This window comes from Talpa occidentalis, unplaced genomic scaffold (assembly GCF_014898055.3).
Source record: "Talpa occidentalis isolate TD23 unplaced genomic scaffold, MPIMG_talOcc4v2.1 talOcc4.7, whole genome shotgun sequence".
In the NCBI taxonomy this organism is placed as follows: domain Eukaryota; kingdom Metazoa; phylum Chordata; class Mammalia; order Eulipotyphla; family Talpidae; genus Talpa; species Talpa occidentalis.
In genome coordinates, this window is record NW_023605083.1 from 83,643,467 (window position 1) to 83,663,484 (window position 20,018).

The 20,018-nt window shown below is 47.8% G+C and overlaps 1 protein-coding gene across 1 annotated transcript in view; it reads left to right on the forward strand.

The window, feature by feature from the left end:
• The first annotated feature begins 4,109 nt into the window (after positions 1 to 4,109).
• Positions 4,110 to 20,018, forward strand: part of PIPOX (pipecolic acid and sarcosine oxidase) — a 35,127-nt gene continuing 19,218 nt past the window's right edge. The window contains exons 1-2 of the mRNA XM_054689372.1: positions 4,110 to 4,215; positions 13,200 to 13,293. The gene's annotated coding sequence lies outside the window, so the exon portion shown is untranslated. The remainder of the gene's footprint in view (positions 4,216 to 13,199; positions 13,294 to 20,018) is intronic.

Consider the following 20,018-nt stretch of genomic DNA (forward strand, 5'->3'; position numbering starts at 1 on the left):
AGGAAGAAATGTCACAAAGGAGGCAGCAGATCAGGCTCCCAGGCAGACGAGGGAGCCTCTCGAGCCAGGGTCTCCTTTGCTGCTCTCCTGGCCTCTGTCAGGATGTCATGTGGGTTTAATCTCATGTTTCTTGCTGCAATTTCATTTGTTGGCTTCAAGGGCAGTGGGAGTCAGCTGGTTATCTTTGCACCTGCAGACTTGAAGTCTGGATCCTTTAAGGGATCCTTTTTCCTGGAAGAATGTTATTCTGGAGGGGCTCTTTTTGACTGATTTCTAGGGAGCTGTCTTCTGCTAGGTGACACTGCCTGGGACCTGCAGCCCCCTCATGAGGTCCTCAGGACCATATGCCTGTCTCCAGAAGCAGTTTCCCAGCTGTTTCTCAGAAATAGGGCTTCCCGTTATTCCTGAGAGCCTCCAGCAAGGGGGATGCCTGCCCGCATGTAACAGATGTCATCTGCTCAAGGGCAGGCGACCATGGTTTAGTGTCAGTTCTTTTTGCTCAGGGTTAGGCATGTAGCAGGCACTAAATAAGTGTTCGTTGAATCAATAATAATAGTAATAGTAACAGCAGCAACAACAGTAATAATAATAGCTCCATTGATTGAATTCTTTCTTACTCTGTGCCAAAATTGAGAAGGGCAGGCCTCCCTGGTGGTGCAAGAGGTTTAGATGCAACCTGAGCCTCTCTGGTGGTGCAAGGGGTTAAGATGCAACCTATGAGGCTGTCTGCAGCCTCTTCAGCATGAGTTTGATCCCAGACTTCTGGCTCACCCGCTGCTCTCCTCAGCAGTGTATTTCAGTCAATATGGCTGTTCTGCTCCCTACTCTGTTTCTGGTGAATCTCCTCACCCCCCACACCTCTGGCATGTACCCCAGTTCTTGTATAAATAAATAAATAAAATAAAAAATGTTAAAAAATTTTGAAAAGGGCGATGCTATGTTACCCTTTGTACGACAAAGGGTAACATGTAGGTGTAGGACACCTTTGTTTCTCCCAGAACCAGAAAACAGCCCAGAAGAAGCCCCTAGTGTTGTTTTGTCTTATGTTTTAGGAGCAGCAGAAGTGACAGCTTTGAGAAGTATTATAACCACCACTTCAAAGAGGAAGAAATAGAGAGAAATAACTTGCCCAGGCTGATAAGTGAATAAGATGCTGTATGTCCATCCTAATCACTTTTGGTGATTAGGAAGTCCTTCTTGAGGTCTAACAGAAACCTTTCTTTTTTCTTTTTTTTTTTTTTTTAAGATTTATTTATTTATGCATACAAGAGCGGGTGAGTCAGGAGAGGTCTGCTTCACCATATGGGTTGCTCCCTGGCTGACCAGGGATCGAACTTGTGCTGCAGAGTCTGCAGATTGCTTCATAGTGTGGTGCTTAACCCCTTGTGCCACCAGGGAGGCCTGTAACTGAAACCTTTCTTGTTTCAGCAGGACCAGTTCCTTTTCTGGAAGCAGAGAACAGCCGCACCACCTCTGCAAAACTTCCCTCAGTTTAGGGATGTCTACCAGCTCTTTTTTTTTTTTTTTTAAGATTTATTTATTTATGCACACAAGAACTGGGGTACAGGCCAGAGGTGCAGGGGGTGAGAGGATTCACCAGAGACAGAATGGGGAGCAGAATAGGCGGATTGACTGAAATACACTGTTGAGGGGAGCAGTGGGTGAGACAGGAGAGGTCTGCTGCACCATGTGGGTTAACTCCCTGGCTGGCTGGGGATTGAACTAGCTGCAGTGGCTGCAGATAGCTTCATAGTGCTCTGACTTAACCCTTTGCACCACCAGGGAGGCCCTACCAGCTCTTTTGTATGGGTTGCCCTGCAATGAATATTAAACACCAAACCTCACAGAGGCCAGCCCTGCAAGGCAGGCAATGAACCAACCCTCCTCATGCCTGTTCATTATTATAATTAATATTGAGCTGGGTTGGTGGCGACCTCACCCTCACCAGGTATTTGGGTTATTTTAGAAGCTTATTCAGATCAATGACAGACAGCTTCGAATAGATAAACTCCCTGCCATCCAGACGAATCAATTGCAACACTGCCGTCACAACAAGCCCAAGAAATCAATCTGATTTCAAGCGACATGGTAACTCAGCGCTGGGCAAGCTGGTTTTAATTTCCGTGTGGCTGAGACCCAGCTTCCTCTGCTCACTGGCCGGTGAAACACCTCTTTCCCGGCTGGTGATCCATGCACACAAGTGCCCAGGGTCCTCAGAGGACTCAGGCCAAGGGGGCAATCACATGGAAGACAGGGTAACTGAGAGAATGCTGTAAACTTCAGGAAGGCTCTTGAGCCCCCAGACCCACAAGAAGCTGACTCAGACCCGCTGCTGGGATCTTTGCTTTGCTGGTTTCAGCTCTGATTTTTCTGCTGCCCTCTGCAAAAATCAAACCTGGAGGCCCTGCTGGGCTGCCTCCCAAATCAAGGAGCTGTAGAGGTACCTCAGGCACCAAGAAATAGCCCTTCTTGGTCTTGGAGATGGAGTTTGTTCAGCAGGGCAGGAAAAAGCCCATCAGGACAGATAGAGTCATTCCTCGGGTGCTCACTTTATGTCCAGGAACCATACTAAGTGCTTCAAACTCCTCATCTTCTTAATTCCCACAGCAGTCCAAAGAGATAGGCAGCAATTATCCACATTTTGCAGAGAAGGAAACCAACGGTCAGAGAGGTAAAGTAAGTAATCCTGAGGTACACAGCTCATAAGTGTTGGAGGCTGGATTTCTGTCTCCCACACAATCTCTTAGTCACCAGCTCCCTGAGCCTGTTCTGGATGGAGAACAGGACAATTTAGGTGATAAGTGGGCCATAGGGAGGCCATGTGTGCATTACCTTTGGGGGTTGGGGAAACATAGATTTGGGGTCAAATGGTCCTGGATCATGAAGGGGGTCATTTTCTGTCTCACCTGTCCTGTCCTGAGGCTGACTCTTGTGGGAGGTGAACATCTGTTCATCAGGCCCAACACCTTGTGTCCCATCCTCCCCCACCCCCAAGAGAAGCAGGGGCATCTGGACTGTGAAGCCAGGCAATGACAGAGACATATAATACAATACCACATAGCAAGTGCCAGAAGTGGATTCAAATCCAGGTCTATGTAGCTCTAGACGGCTGGAATTGCCAGGGTACCCTCTTCTCAGTACAGTGACTGCCCCTAACGCCCCCCACCTTCTGTTCTACGTGAATTACCAGGCCTTTCACCCAGCAAATACAGAACAGGACCAGAGAAACTCAAATTACAGCAGAACGGGATGGGATTCGACACTGGGAAGGACTTCCTGACTCATTATCTTGTCTTTGGATAGGTTATTAGGGGGGCAGAACACCTCTCTGGCAGCATGCTGGTGGCTCTCAGTCCATCTGCCCCCACCCCTCCCACTCCTGAAAGCTACTGAGTGACAAGATGACCTCTGATGTTGCGTGGCTTTGTCTTTTATTTATTGACTAGGCAACACCTGCATAGGGTTCCAAAAACAGGGTGATGGAAGCTTGTTCAGTGAGAAGTCTCCCTCCTACCGTCTCCCCATTCCCCTCCCCAGAGGCGAGCAACATTATGGCTTCCTGTCTAGAAGTACACAGCGAATAGGAACACATTCTCTTTCTTTAGTCCTATTTTTAATACACAAGATGTAGCATACCCTGCACACTGTTCTGTGCCTTGCTTTTGTCACCTGACAATATATCTTGGAGATTACTCCGAATCAGTACATAAAGAGCTGCCTTCCTCTTAGGTGTCTTTTTATGGTCACAGGCTTCTCGGGAGCTCAGAAGTAATCACATCTGCTTTGATTAGCTGCACATTTCCATTTACAACGTACCGCCCAGAGAGGGCAGGGAGGCTCTCCAAGGTCACGCAGCAAGGACTAGGGAAGCGCGCTGGCTTCTCGCCTCTTCAGTCCCGGCTCCTGCCCCAGCCCTCTCGAGGCAGAGCCGCCCAGGCGAGGGCAGGCTCTGGAGGGGGCGTCCCTAATTGAAATGCTCTCCACGCTGCTCGTTTGCAAGAGGCACCTGGCGGGTGCGCGGCACGGAGAGCAGCGGGCCCCCGGGCGCCGGGAGCGGCGGGGGCAGGCGGCGCCCGGGTGCCCACGTGGGAGCCGGCGAGGCCGGCCGATTCCCCGGGAAACCCGCTCCGCGTGCTTGGCGGTAATGAGCTCCCGGGGCCCGAGGTGAGCTTCCCGGCTGCTCACACGCCAGCCGTGTGGCACCAAAGAAAACGGGTACGTTTTTTCTTCCCGTGCCTGACAGCTCATTAGAAGAATTAATTTACTCCAGCGTTTGCAGTTTAAAGGACATTATTTACTGGTTAATTGTTGTTATTACAAAATGTTAAATATCATTATTTATTTCCTAGGCCCTGACAGCTTCTCTGACAGGAATTTATTAGGTGAGACGGTATCACTGGTGGGTCCCCCTGTGCGGGTGTGTGTGACCCTGTGTGTGAAGGTGAAGGTGGGACGTTTTTCCCTAGGCCTAGGTCTGCGGGCAGGGCAGGTGCTTTTTATTTATTCACTTGTTTTATTATTATTTTTTAAAGATTTATTTATTTATGCTTACAAGAACTGGGGTACAGCCAGAGGTGTGTGGGGTGACAGGATTCACCAGAGACAGTGGGGAGCAGAACAGACAGGTTGACTGAAATACACTGCTGAGGGGAGCAGAGGGTGAATCAGGAGAGGTCTGCTGTGCCATGTGGGTCACCTCCCTGGCCAGGGATTGAACTCATGCTGCAGTGGCTGCTGATAGTTTCATAGCCCTGCATCTTAACCCCTTGCTCTGCCAGGGAGGCTGGGCAGGTGCTTTTTATTTTTCATTTTTATTTTTTAAAGATTTATTCATTTATGCATACAAGAGCTGGGGTACAGGCTAGGATGCGGGGGGTGAGAGGATTCACCAGAGACAGAGTGGGGAGCAGAACAGGCAGACTGACTGAAATACACTGCTGAGGAGAGCAGCAGGCGAGTCAGGAGAGGTCTGCCTTGCCATGTGGGTTGCTCCCTGGCTGGCTGGGGAAGGAACTCATGCTGCAGAGGCTGTGGATTGATTCATAGTGTGGTGCTTAACCCCTTGTGCCACCAGGGAGGCGGCAGGTGCTTTTTAAAGCGCAGAACTTGAAGAGCAAATGATCATTGGCTCCTTGTTTCTACAAGAGTGCATGTGTGTATGTGTGTGTGTGTGTGAGAGAGACTTGGGTTTTGAAGTGGTATCAGGAGGCACGGCACTTCATAAAACGGCATTTTGGGGATCAGGGTAGCAGTTGCCAGAGTCCTGCAAACCAGAATGAGACTTGGGCATTTGGTCTTGCCCTTAAACTGTTACCCCGAAAGATATGAGTCTTTTGCCCACTTTTCTTGACCACACAGAATTTAAGAGCTGGGAGGGAGGTAACGGGTCAGCTGGTGTTCAGATCATAAGCTGGTGGCCTCCAGACTGTAAATGGCCTATTGATTTGGGTTTGACCTCCTCAGACTTCACATAAAATCCTAGATTTCTGTCTCCTTTTGAAAATTCAGAGGATCTTGCTACACTTGACCTATACTCAATTAACCATGATCAGCTGGCACTAAAGGGCAGTGCCATTCAAGGGACATACCCACTCCCTAGCTTTGGTTCCCTCCTCCTTTGTGCTTCCTTTTTTTTATTATTTTCCTGGCTTCTCTAGGCATTTGGTTTGTCATTCCTTGGTCCAGATAGTGATCATATATAGATGAAGGAACTAAGCCCAGAGCAGTTGAGTGTCCATGGTCAGGACCATGGCCCTGTCCACTTCCCCCCACACTATGCTGTGCACCCAGTCTCTACGTCCCTACCTTCTCTGGTCTGGTTTGGAGTGAGTTCAGGTCTTCGGACAGCCTCTGGGTCCAGGAAAAAGAGGTGGCCTATAAATAACACTCACTTCCTCATTTAGCAAATAGTTTCTGAGGACCTACTATGTGACATACAAAATGATTTGGTCACAAATCCTGCTCTCAAGGAACCCAGTCTGGAAAGACCGTGTTCTCAAACAAGCATATGATTACAATATCGGGAGATATATGAGTGGCAGAAGCTTAGGGCAACCCAGAGAAGAAGAGGTAACTGGCAGGGCTGGAGGGGGTCAGGGGAGGCGGTTTTTCTGGGGAGGGAGTAGATGCTTTATGGAACACATTTTAAGCTGGCTGGGCTACCTGTGTCTTCATACACAGTCATACACCATCTCATTTATATTAGTTCTACATTTTGTTGAAACTACCTGTCACTGGTTGATAGTGGTTGCCCCAGGCCTCAGACACCCCCCTCCCCTGCATCCCTTTGTCCTGATCCTCCCCCACCCACTGTGTACTCCAGAAAGCTGCTCCAGCTTTGGGGTTTCACTGTTCTGACTGGGCAGTGCCTTTGCCACATAGTCCATCAACCATTGCCCGCATTTCACAGCCAGTCTCTGGGGCAAGGCTGATGACAATCCTTTTACAAATTAGGAATCTCAGGCTCAGAGACAGGCAATAGGAGCTGGGTGCTGACAGAAGAGATGGGAGTAGGGAAGGAGAGAGAGAGGGCCCTTGTCTGGGACCCAATCCCTCACCCTGGGGGAACATGGATCTTTCAGACTGGCTTCAAACAATGGCTCTTTAGACAAGTCCTTGACCCCATCCACTCCTGCCCAGGAACCTGACAGCAGCAGGTAGCCTCAAGGAAAATTTGGAGAAGCAAAGGGAGATGAAAAGTACTTTGAAAAGTATGAAAACGGACTCAACTGAGCCATTACTGTTGCTGTGCTGTAAATTATTATGAAGTTATTTCTGGCTGGCAGCCTGGTTTATTTTAGACCCTACCTCATTTCTTCCAGGGTATAGGCCTCATTCCTTGTCTGGTGAGACAGAAAGAGGCTAGCACTATCAGAGTGAATCCAGAGCACATTCAGAAACTGTAACCCACCACTTGAGGGATTTTGTAGATTCCCGGAAGATCAGGGTTTGCTGTCCTTTGGGGGGCTTCTCCATCAGCTCCCTCCCTCATTTTATTTGGTTGCCACACTGAATTTTAAAAAATCATTTATTTTTTGAATAGATAATTGGTGCTTGAAGTGCAAAATTCGAAAGGCATAAAAGAGTATATGATGAACTGTTTCTTACTTCTCAGAGGCAGCCAATGTTATCAATTCCTTGTGTGTTTATTATATTTAAAAATCATGTTATTGGGCCTCCCTGGTGGCGCAAGGGGTTAAGACGCAACCTATGAAGCTGACCGCAGCCACTGCAGCATGAGTTCAATTCCCGGCCAGGGAGCTACCCACATGGTGCAACAGATCTCTCCTGTGTTGCCCGCTGCTCCCCTCAGCAGTGTATTTCAGTCAGTCTGCCTATTCTGTTCCCCACTGTCTCTGGTGAATCCTCTCACCCCCCCACACCTTTGGCCTGTACCCCAGTTCTTGTATGTATAAATAAATAAATCTTTAAAAATAAATAAAAATCATGTTATTTCCCTTTTCTGTTCATGTAGAAAATACATTAATACTTGCAGAAGAAAGTAAGAACCATAGACAAGCCCACTATGTGGAGTTCAATACTATTACTATTTTGGTGTATAATCAGCAAGACTTTTCTCTTTCTCCTTCTATTGACACACATATCTATAGTTGCAAACTTGCATAACCTGATTTTATTACTTATTTACATGTGACTCGTCAAAAATAAAGTTCTGAGAGATGCATGCTAAACTAATAATGGGTTCCTTGAGGAGAGAGATGGGATGGGATTAGGATTAAGGGGGAGCTTTGCTTAATCTTTATTATTTTAGAAAATTTTTAGAATGAAAATATATTTGGGTATTACTTTCCCTCAACATTTCAGAGTCAGAAGGCTGTTATTTAACCAGTCCTTTATTTTTGTGGCTTTATGATGTTTGCAAGTTTTGCTATTAGCAGCAAAGCTGGGAAGGACATTTTTGTACATCTTTGCACATTTGTCCAAATATTTTTGGGGGCACTTTTTAAGAAATGGGACTGCTGGGTCTAAGGGTGGGTACACTTTAAGGCTTTTTGATCCACTACATCAAATTTCCTTCCTGCTGGGCTGTACCAATCTTCCCTTCTACCGGCCTGGCCTTTCTGCTCCCACTCCCATTCCATTTTGTTGGCCACAGCATAAGTGTAAGGTTTGTGAGATACTGGAGCAAAATTGTGTGAGGGTGGGGCGCTTTCTTCTCTGGGTGAAGTCTAAGAAGAGTGTGGTGAGTGGTTTGGGAAGCCTGCACTTGGTAGGATGTGGCAGAAGCCCAGAGGGGACTTTGGTGGCAAAAAGGAAAAGGACGAAGAGGAAGGAATGAGTGCAGAATCCTCAGCTCAGTGAGGCTGGACCTCCAAAGGTCCAAATCACAAGGCAGCAAGCCCCTGAGTTTGGATCCAGATCCTTCCTCCAGCATCTGGGTGGGCCTGTTGAACTAGAGTTACAGCTGTCACGGCCTTTTTTGGAGAGCTCTTCCAGCTCATGTAACTTACAACCCTCAAGTGCATGTGGCACCTGAGGAGTACCTCCAGGGGATAGCACCTCTAAGCTCCTGGCACCTCTACGTGTCAGCAGTCTTTCCTCTGATTCTAAGTACTTGTCTCTGCCCAAATCTTGTGAGTCTCACCTGTAGCCTTTGCACCCTTAGATTCTCTGGCATGAGCCCCACCCCATCTCTGGGCCCATCCCATCTGAAAAGCTTCAGGAGGAACAAGAAGGATACAACACAGACTTGTTGGTTTACTATTTAAAAGATGTGGCACTGAGGGCCACCCTGGTGGTGCAGGGGTTAAAGACACAGTGCTATCAGGTGATCCCATTCGATACCTGGCCAGGGAGCCACCCACATGGTGCAGCAGACCTCTCCTGACTCACCTGCTGCTCCCCTCAGCAGTGTATTTCAGTCAGTCTGCCTGTTCTGTTCCCCACTCTGTCTCTGGTGAATCCCTTCATCCCCCGTACTTCTGGCTGACACCCCAGTTCTTGTATGCATAAATAAAAACAAATCTTTAAAAAAATAAATAAAAGATGTTGTACTGAAATCACCCCCTCCTCTCCGGAGCCCAGAAATCCACAGTAGCTGAGATTTCCTCTTGATGGGTCGAAAAGAGGAAACCCAAGATTGCATCTCATTGGTGAGATGAATAAAACATTTGAAGCATCTCACAAACTGTGTTTGATCCGCCTAAAGCTTCAGCCGTTAACGTATTTCTCTTTATCCCCAGCGAGGGAGGGCTGGGAACTGTCAACATTTTCCTTTCTGCCTAATTTGTGCCTTCTCCATCAAGAGAAAAGCAGAGGCTGGGGGAGGGCAGGAAGCATGGAGAAAGGGCAGTGACACATACTCCCTGGAACACAATGCGATGAGTCAAGGGACAAGGGGGCGCTCCCTAGGTTGGGAACCCCTGGGGTTATCAGGCCAGAGCAGAGGGCGGGGCTCAGGGAAGAGGGGCTTTGCTGTGGGTGTTGGGCCTCTTTGCAGGACTGTGTGCCCCTAAGAAGCAGAGCCCTGGGAAGGCCCATCTTCAGTGGGAGAGCAGAGGTGGGAATTGAGGCTTGCTGCCAAGCACAGAAGATGTTCCTTTCCTCCTGGGAAAGTGGAGAGTAACGGTGTTAAAAACTGCCACTGATGGAGCTCGGGGCTAGGCATTGTGCCAGTGTTTTAATCTACATACATTCAGTCACTCCTCTCAGCTCCAAGGGTGACCTTAAGTTCTAAGGATCTTATCCAAGGTCACATTGCTAGTCAGTGTCAGGCTGTCTGGCCTGGAAGTTTATCTTCTTAGCCACAGTGCTGTTCTCGCTCCCCTCTAGTCTCTGATACCTTGCTGAATCAGGTTTCCTGCTCTGGAGGGGGAATAGAGGAGAGGTTAAGTGCATAGATGGAATTGGCAATCCTGGCTCCTTCCTCCACTGAACTTCTCCCTGTGCCTTGGTTTCCCTACATGTAAAAAGGAGATGTGAACAATAGGGCCAGCCTCACAGGATTGTGATGAGGATTGAGTAAATATCCTAGATTCTTAGATCCTAGGGGGTAGAAGTCACCATGTGTATATCTTATTCAAGCCTAATTTACTCCACAGCCAAATTGCAACCTTCCCAATTGACGTCGAACCGATTCCATCTCCCCTTTTGGGACTGCTCATCTCTGTCCAATCCATGCAGCCCCCGTCCTCCTCTGGCCAGCCTGACTTGGCCTTCCACTTTCAGATTTCTCTGGTTCCTGAAAGCTTCCCTGTGACTCCCCAGAGTTCTGTTGACATGCTCCCCAGTTCGCCTAGACTGTTGCCCGAATGTGACGCATTCCCAGGGACCCTGTGGATCTGCATGGGTCTTTTATCTTGTGCAGTGGCCAGTGTAGGAGACTCCGTCACGGGCAGCATGCTTCTGCAGGAGGCAGAGCAGGGAAAGAGAGGGCTTCTCTGGGGAGTTGTGGGGGCATGGGGGGGTATTGAGCAGATAGTCTCTGCTGGAAAAGGAACAAGAAATGGAGGCTCAAGACTGATTTTCCTGAGGCCTCCCTGGTGGTGCAAGGGGTTAAGCATCAGCACTATGAAGCTATCTGCAACTCCTGCAGCAGGACTTGGATCCCCAGCCAGGGAGGTGACCCACATGGTGCAGCAGACCATTCCTGACTTGCCTGCTGCTCCCCTCAGCAGTGTATTTCAATCAGTCTGCCTGTTCTGTTCCCCACTCTGTCTTTGGTGAATCTTCTTACCCTCCTACTCCCCACACCTCTGGCCTGTACCCAGTTCTTTTATGCATAAATAAATAAATGAATCTTAAAAAAAGACTGATTTTCCTGATAACCGCCAACGTGTCTCCATCCTCAGCCATTCATTGCTGCACTTCCAGTCCTGTCCCCCACTCCCCTGCAGCTTTGAACAAGAACTTATGCACAAAAGCAAAGAAACACCTCAGAATTCCCAAGTATGGAAGAGGAGGGGATTAGCCAAAGCAAGTACTGAAACCAGATTGTGGAGAGGATCTGCTTACAGCAAGGGTGCTGAGGTGTTCCAGGGAAGTGGGAGCTCTCCCTGCAGGCCAAGGAAGACCCAGTGGGACTCAGCAGCCCCACAGCCTGGCCCGCCTGCCTGCCCAGCGCCCCGAACCCTTCTGTTCAGGCCGGGCATCCCACGGAGGTGGCATTCTGCTCCACAGCTCAGACACAGACGGGAGGGCGGGCATTGCCGAAAAAATCGATTTGCAGGAGCAGCGGGGGCTTTCTCTTCCTCCTCACTTCCCTGGTCTTTGATCTCCGGTCCTTCCTCCAGAGTCCCATTTGTCCCCTCCTTCTTCTCTTGATCTCTCCCGCTTTTTCTCTCTTCAGCAGAATCACAGCAGCTCCCTAGAAGGCAAGGGGGTGGGGGTGGAGACAGTCCTTTGTCCTTTTGCTTCCTCTGACTGGGTGGGTCCTCGTGGCCACAGGTACCAGCCTCCTACCCAAGGCTTGCGAGGCAGGGTTTGGCCTGGGTGAAAGGGCAGGTGCCCACACGCGCACGTACACACACACACACACACACACACACACACACACACACACACACACGAAAAACAAGGAAATGAAGAGGGGAGAGGAAACTTGGGCGAGTAGGAGAGGCAAAGAGAGAAAACAGACGGGATTCAGAGCATCAGACGACAATGAAAGACAGAGACAGAGACAACCGAAAAAGAGAATTCAGCAAATTAAAAATTTTACAACCATCCAGCAAGTCTGCAAAAATGATCTTCCCTGCGGTCTTTCATTTATCTCATTATCTGACTCCTAATGTGCTTTTTCCCCCCTTTCTTTTCTCGCCACACTTGGTGCAAAATCTTATTAGCTTTTTTTTTTTTTCTGGCAGGGGCTTCATATAGTCTTTTTCATTACATTTCCTAATAAAAGCAATCACTAGGACGGCACGGCTGGAGGATTAAAAAGCCACCTCAGCAGCCTCCTGGCCAGCAGAGCCGCGACTTGCTGTAGCCTTGTTCGTGCTGCCAGGGGAGCTGGGGAGGCCTGGGCGGGTCAGGTTAGCCCCAGGCTGTGCTGTGGAGCATTCCGGGGTGAAGAGAGGCCTCTGCTGTGGAGCATTCCAGGGTGAAGAGAGGCCTCGCAGCGGTAGGTGTGTGATGTTATAGGAGACATGTGGAGAGCAGACTTGGAGGAGGTGGCCCCTTCCCTGAATATACCAATATACCCCAAAAGACACCACATTTTGTTTCAGAGCAGGACTGACGAGCACCTGCCACACCCTTGCACTCCAGTTTTGTCCCAGAGAAAAGAATATTTTGGGCCTCTCTCATTGGACCTTGGTTCACCCCAGAGCACATTCTTTTTTTTTTTTTTTAAGATTTATTTATTTATTTATACATGCACTGGGTACAGTCAGAAGCGCGGGAGGGTGAGAGAATTCACCAGAGCCAGAGCGGGGAACAGAGCAGGCAGAAGGACCGAAGTACACTGCTGAGGGGAGCAGCGGGCGGCAGGAGAGGTCTGCGCGCCATGTGGGACCCTCGTGCCGTGGCCAGGTGCTGCAGAGGCTGCGGGCAGCTTCGCAACCCAGCGCTCAACTGCTGTGCCACCGGGGAGGCCCCCATAGCACATTCTTTTGAATAAATCAATGATGTCAAGAGTTTACCTTTTCAGAGTTGATTTTGATATTCACATATCATTTGTAAAATTCACATGGCGTGAAATTTACCATTTTAGCGGTTTCTAAGTGGAGCGTTCAGGGGTTGTATATGTTGCTGTGTTGTATATGTTGTATATGTTGCTGTGCATCCGTCTCCAGAAGTTTTTCATCTTACAAAGCTGGATGTTGTACCCATTTAGACACTAACTTCCCAGGCCTCCCTCCCCAGAGCCTCTGGCACCGCCTTTCTGTTTTCTGTCTCTGAATTGACGCCCTGGGAACCCATGTAAGTGGGAACCCATATAGTCTTTGTTTTTGTAACTGGTTATTTCACAGCATAATGTCTTTAGGATTCACTCATGTGGTGGCAATGTGTTAGAATTTCCTTCCTTTTGAAGGCTGGATAATATTCCATGTATATAAATATACCACATTTTGTTTATGCCACACATTTAAAAAACAACAACAAACATTTGTAGACACACAAAAGTGAAGAAACACCCCACCCAGATTTCCCATTGCATTACTATAACAACTCTTGTCTCTCTGTGTGTTTCTTTCTTTTACTAATAATTATACCTCTATCTGCTTATCTGTCCTCCACAGGATGTTCCAAACCACTGTGAGAAAGCAGCTTGGCAGAGGACTTGATATTTGGAAAGAGCCAAAAGTTACCAGGAAACAGATCTGATAAATCAAGGTAAGGTAAGGAAAGGAACCCCCCATAAAGTAATATGACACTTTATTGCTTGGGTTGTAAATTGGCCCTGGGATATTTCACATCTTGCCTTCCAAGATGATTTGGGCCACGACTTGAGTGCGATGGGATTACACAACCTCTCAAGGGGATGAGTTTAAAGAAAATAATCGTCTTTGGAAACATTTGGCTTACAGTATATTTTAAAATAAAGGTATAGAAAAGCCAAATGACTTGCTGCTCTAGGGACTGGTTAGGGCTGCCCCAGTTAGCTACTGCCCTCCAGGTGCTCTGCCAAGGCTGTTGGGTTGGTCCAACCAGCATTTCTAAAGGATCAAACAGAATCACAGGTTTAGGAGCCCTGGTGGCCTTACAACAATGTGGAGGCTGCACCTATGTGCTCGGGAAGGGGTTTCCGACCTCAGCCCCTGGCTCGGTTAATAATGATAATACCTGGCCTCCCCTGGTGGCGCAGCAGTTGAGCGCTGGGTTGCAAAGCTGCACGCAGCCTCTGCTGCGCTGGTTCGATCCCTGGCCACAGGTGAGGGTCCCACATGGTGCGCAGACCTCTCCTGCTGCCCGCTGCTCCCCTCAGCAGTGTACTTCGTCAGTCTGCCTGCTCTGCTCCCCGCTCTGGCCCTGGTGAACTCTCTCGCCCTCCCGCGCTTCTGACTGTACCCAGTGCCTCTATAAATAAATAAATAAACTTAAAAAAAATAATGATAATACCTTACATCTGTGTGGCTTGGGGAGCCTTGTACCTTTCATTTCTTTTAACCCTATGCTTTTCATCTCTGCCAACCTCTTCCCCTGTCCCGGACCGCAGAAAATAGCAGATTTTACTTAGAAAGAATAGAAAATCACGAGTTACAAAGACCACCTCACCAAGCTCCTTCCTTTCCCTCATCTTGTGTCTGAATGAACCATGAATTTTATTTCATTCTCCTGAAATGAAGCATGGATTTCAGTTTTTCTCTCTTGACATAAGCAGAGGTATTTATTTTCCATGTGACCTTAAAAACTGAATCTTTTCCTTTTACACACACACACACACACACACACACACACACACACACACCCTCTCTCTGTTTCACCAATATCAGCCTTTTCTAGATTATTCCCTTTCTCTTCTTGAGAAGCTGCCCCCTCTCTTCTATCAATGCTCCAGGGGGCTTTTATTTTCTTTTATTCTTAGCTCTCTATCAATCAAGGGGAGTGGGGGCACTTTATCCGAACCCTTGGTGAGCAACAGCAGCAACCAGCAGCTGCCAGGGCAGTGTGAACTTCATTTCCGGCACTGACGTTTATAAATGTGGCACAGAACACCAGTAGGGACTGGAATAAATCAAACAGCTTCTCCAAAGGTCCCCAGGGTCTGCTTTAGAATTTCTTCCCATTGGGGGTCACACTGCTCCTTCCCTGTCGTTGTAGGGGTGGGGGTGCCGTTACTTGCAGCACGGACTGAACCACATGCTCACCCCTTCTCCACAAAAGCCTGAGCCCCGGGGTGGGAGGTTCTGGAGTGAGAGTGTGGAGCCTGTCACTGGGTGTGGGGAAAGACTCGGGGTGTGAAGTCCTGGTGGGGTTAGAAGTTTGGATCTGTCACTTGAATCTGTCAGTTTCTTCATCTGCAAAATGGGGGTAAAAATGCCCACTCAGGGGACCCTTGTGAAGATTGAATGGATGCCTATAAAGTGAGCGTCCTGAAACCCATGCCAAGCTATGGAACATGGTGAGGGGCTATTCAGGAGTAATGATAAGGACAGGGGTTGTGTAGAACCCTGGGGGGTCCAGAGAGCTTTTTGGCAGGGCTTCAGGCAGACCTTCCCCAGCTCATTCCGGGAACCTCGGCTTTCTCCATTCTTTTAAGAATTCTGGGCAAGGAACGCTGGTAATCTGTTCCAAATACGGCTGGATTCTTCCCAATATCTTTCCTGAGATTTTCTTTCTTCTTCCCCTCTAAATATTGAGAAAATAAAGCAGACAAGTATGAGAGGTAACGATGGAGAGACAGACAGATGGACAGACAACAGACAGAGAGGAGAGAGGCTGCCAAGGAGGAGGCAGGAAGCAGGGAGAAATTGCTAACACCAGCCCACTGCGAACTGGGCACTAATCCTTTTAAGTTTCTGTAGGAGAACACTGCTCGGTGAGATGAGCCCCAGTGTGGGCCCAGCAGCCGCACTCCCTTTTCAGTCTCTAAATTTCCAGATGCAGCGTGCCACCTTTTACCTGCTTCCTGGCCTCTGTGCGGATTTCCATCTACCCGAGCCCTATCAACACAGCGATGGTCTGTGTAGTGTTTTCTTCTAAGCCTTTTTCTATATGTAACAGGATTCCACCGAGCATCACTCCCCAGAGGCAACTACTGTTGCCAATTTCTTGCTGTCCTTATAGAGAGAAACTGAATTTCCTTTAAATATTTCTTCAACAATTTATTTAAAGAGGTTAGGTCGCTGCAAAGAGGAAGGGTAAAGAGAGATCATGGGTTTCCATTGTGCTAGCGATTCAGCTCTGGTGAACAATTGCATGCTCCATTCTTTAAAACAAAAGCTGTGCAGTAAGCAGGACCCACGCTCAGCTGAAGGCAGTTAACCCTGGGTGTCACGGTGAATACTTGTGTCTTATCAAAATAGTCCTCATTTTAAACAAACAAAGTGATTCACTGAAAGGCAGCTGGTCAGCAAAAATTCTATCTTATTCCATGTCATGATGATGCTTTAGGGTCCCACGTCTATTGGCCCTTCAGCCAAAATCTGGCTGGTTTAACACTAAATCTGGCTCTCATGGTCGCTTTTATGAGACTTCAGCTCTTGCTGCTTTAAGGGGGTGATCATCCTTGTTGACAATTGCCGTTCTTTCCCCCATTCTTTGTTTCTGGGGAGGAAGGTGACGCGCATGTAAATGGAAGATGTATGGAGAGCTGATGTATCTTGGGTACTAGTAATCTGATTGCAACCAAGTTTGGAAGCCTGGTAATGACACACTGTTATTTACTATTCCAGTAAGACAACTAAAAGTGCTAGATAAAATATCCAAAAACCCTGAATAGCCTCCCTGGTAGCACAAGGGGTTAAGCACAGCACTATGAAGCTATCTGCAGCCATTGCAGCATGAGTTCCATCCCTGCCAGCTGGCCAGGGAGCTACCCACATGGCACAGCTGGCCTCTCCTGCCTCGCCTGCTGCTCCCCTCAGCAGTGTATTTCAGTAGATCTGCCTATTCTGTTCCCCGCTCTGTCTCTGGTGAATCCTCTCACTCTCCCCACCTATGACCTGTACCCCAGTTCTTGTATGTATAAATAAATAAATCTTTAAAAAATTTTTTAAAAAAGAATATAAAAACTGCTTTTCCCTTAAAGAGCACCAGTCAATCTAGCAAATCTCAGCTTTTTAATTTTTTTTATAGATTTATTTATTTATGTACACAAGAACTGGTGTACAGGCCAGAAGTGTGTGGGGGGGGGTGAGAGGATTCACCAGAGACAGAGTGAGGAACAGAACAGGCAGACTGACTGAAATAAACTGCTGCGGGGAGCAGCGGGGGAGACAGAACAGGGGTCTGCCACTCCCTGGGAGGCCCCTCAGCTTTTATTTTGATTACCTGAGAGAGGGCGGGGACTCAAAATCCAAGTTCAGTGTCTGCATATGGTGAAGAATCTATTAGAAGATCTGCCTCTCGATATCCTGAGACCCTATCAAGCTAGACTATCAGGGGAAGGGGGAACTGAAGGACCCAGCCCAGGTTCACATTGTCCGCATGATCCAGGGAGCCTCAAGCAGGAATCCAGTGTAGAGAGCTCAGGACTTGTGGTGCTCTTGGTGCCTGCAGAAATAAGCAAAATCCTCTCTAGGGGAAGGGCCCTTCATATTCAAATTATTCCTATATATTGTTTGTTCAAGCACAATTATCAGAATATGATTAAAGATAGATGAGCCTACAAGGAAAGAAGACTCCATGATTGAAAAATAAGAGACAGGTGAAGAACAGCTGTGACCTCACAGGTTGCAATGACCATACTTGCTCTGGTCAAAGAAATAAAAAACAAGTTTTAAAATACTTGCAGAGAACAAGAAATGAATTTAAGGTAACAAAGTGAATTTTTAAAAAACAGACAAATTTTAAAAAGTAACTGTAATAGAAACTCAGGGAAAAAAGCAGCTTTGCTACAGTAGAGTAGAGAAATAGCAAAGAGATAATAGGGAAATTATGCAGAATGCAGCATGGAAAGGAAAAAGGGGAGACGGGATAGGGAAGATAAGAGTTACAGGGGATAGAGGCCTATCCCTAATATATGTTTAGTTCACCTCCCAGAACGAGAGGAAAGAACAAATAGGGCAGAGGAAAATGTTTGAGCAGAGATAATGGCTGAGGGTTTTCCAGAAAGGATGCAAGATACTAGTCCACAGATTCAAGAGACTAGTCAACTCCAAGCATGAAAGTCATCTCTAAACTAGTAGTGAGTTGAGATTCGAGGGAGGCCTACAGCCGAGAATTGCCTCTCCAGCCCCAGCAGTCTTAAACTTTCCATAAAAGTCACCATTCAGAGAAAGAGCACTGAGCCTCCCACCAAGAGGCAGAGCCTTTGGCTTTGGTGACTGAGATTCCTCAGTTCCCTTAGATCCTCTTCCTCTCCCACGATCTTGAGGCCTTATCCTCAGTCAGGCCCTGCAACTCTTACATCTGTCCACAAAGGCCATCCCTCAAATTTTTCTTTCTTTCTTGCCTCAAGGGAAGGAAGGAGGCACAAGGCAGAAAAAGAAAAAGAAAGAAGAATAGAAGCACAAGAACCAGTGAGAAGGCAAAGCAAGAGAGATGAGGCCTTCTGCATGGCTCAGGAGATGGCCAGGCTGGTTTTGGGGGTCAGCCTGGAGGCAACAAACAGAAGATGAAGATTGACGATTGAATGACTTAGAAGCTGATACCCAAAATTCTGCTTCCCTTCCCTTCCCTCTGATTCTATGGCTCCATGACCCTGTGTCTGTAGCAGAATGTGGAGAGGATTTGCTTTCTCACATCTGCTAGAATCCCTAACCAACAGCAATATCCGTAGGTCGGCCTGAGAGGGGAAGACCATATTGACTTGAAAACTGGAGACTACCAGAGAGCTGGATCCCTGAAGTTAATCTTCCTGCATGCCACTCAATTTTGGTTGCCATTTGCCACCTATCAAGCCAGCCCCATCTGTGTGAAAGCTATTTTACTTTTCCTGCCCCCAATTCTCACTTTTCTCCACAACTCCCTACCTGAGTGTCCCAATATCCAGGAAAAGAAGTAGGGAAAAGGTAAGGAAGGCAGTCACTCCAGAGAAAGGAAGGGAGACTCCTGACAGAGGATACATCCCAGATATAGCCTCCCCTCCACAGAATAGAACTGGGTCACAGATTCTCAGCTCTTTGTTATTTCCCCCACTGTCTGCTGAACTTGACTTACAGGATCTTCTCCAAAAACCTAATGGTAGAAATATACCTACTCAGAGACACCTATGTATAAAAACACCTGCTTCATGAACAGCTGGGTATATGTTAGGGCACCACAGCAAGATAAGTGTGCAAATATGCACATGCACTTGTGTAGAGTTGGGTAGACTTAAGATTAAGGGAAGTTTTCCTTTAAGACAATGAATACAGGGCCTCCCCGGTGGTGCAGCGGTTAAGCGCTGGGCTGCAAAGCTGCCCGCAGCCTCTGCTGCAGCCTCTGTGCCGGTTTGATCCCTGGCTGCCTGGTGAGGGTCCCACATGGCGCGCAGACTTCTCCTGCCGCCCGCTGCTCCCCTCAGCAGTGTACTTCAGTCCTTCTGCCTGCTCTGCTCCCCGCTCTGGCTCTGGTGAATTCTCTCACCCTCCCGCGCTTCTGACTGTACCCAGTGCATGTATAAATAAACAAATAAATAAATCTTTAAAAAAAAAAAGACAATGAATACAGCTTCTCCCTCATTTTTACTTCATTTCTTCTTGTCCCAGTGAGGTCTGAGAACACCCTTCCTTGGGTGGTTCTCCCCTCCCCAGCCTAAATGGTGATTTAATCTTTTCTCTGAGGTTTCAGTCCCAATTCCCAGGACTTTCTGTATTTTCTTCCGTCCCTTGGACACTGCCCAGCAATCAGAGTGACTCCCTAAAATCTGCCACTTAATACATGCAAATACAAAGGTGTGCCAGGAAGCAGAAGCCAGGGTCCCTGGAAGTTCCATCCCACCACCTCCAAGTCTGAAGGTGGGTGCTTGGCAGCTCACAGAGGGCACTGTCAGTCTTTGTGAAACTTTGTTGGGTCAGCCCAGAACAGACCTCTCACCTCCCTGAAAGCCTGTTGGCTAGAGAGTCACGGGACTTGAGGGTGCCCAGAGAAACCCGCTACCCATTAGCAAACATGAATGGACGCCTTGTCTGTCCCAAAAGCCTCTTCCATACAGGGGGACACTATGTGGCCATCAGGAAGATGTGCCAGCCCATGTGACTTGTGTGGAAGCCAGATGTAGGAAATGAGAACAGCAAGGTGCTGTCCAGGACAGTCGTTCCCTCTTATATGTGGGGGATATGTTCCAAGACCCCCAGTGGATGCCTGAAACTGCAGATAGTGCTGAACCCTACACACACATACACGTGTATATATATCTACATCTATATCTATATATATATAATGCTTTTTTCTATACATGCGTTCCTGTGATGAAGTTTAGTTTAAGGTGCTGAGATCAACAATAATTAAAAATAAAATGTAAGTGGGCCTCC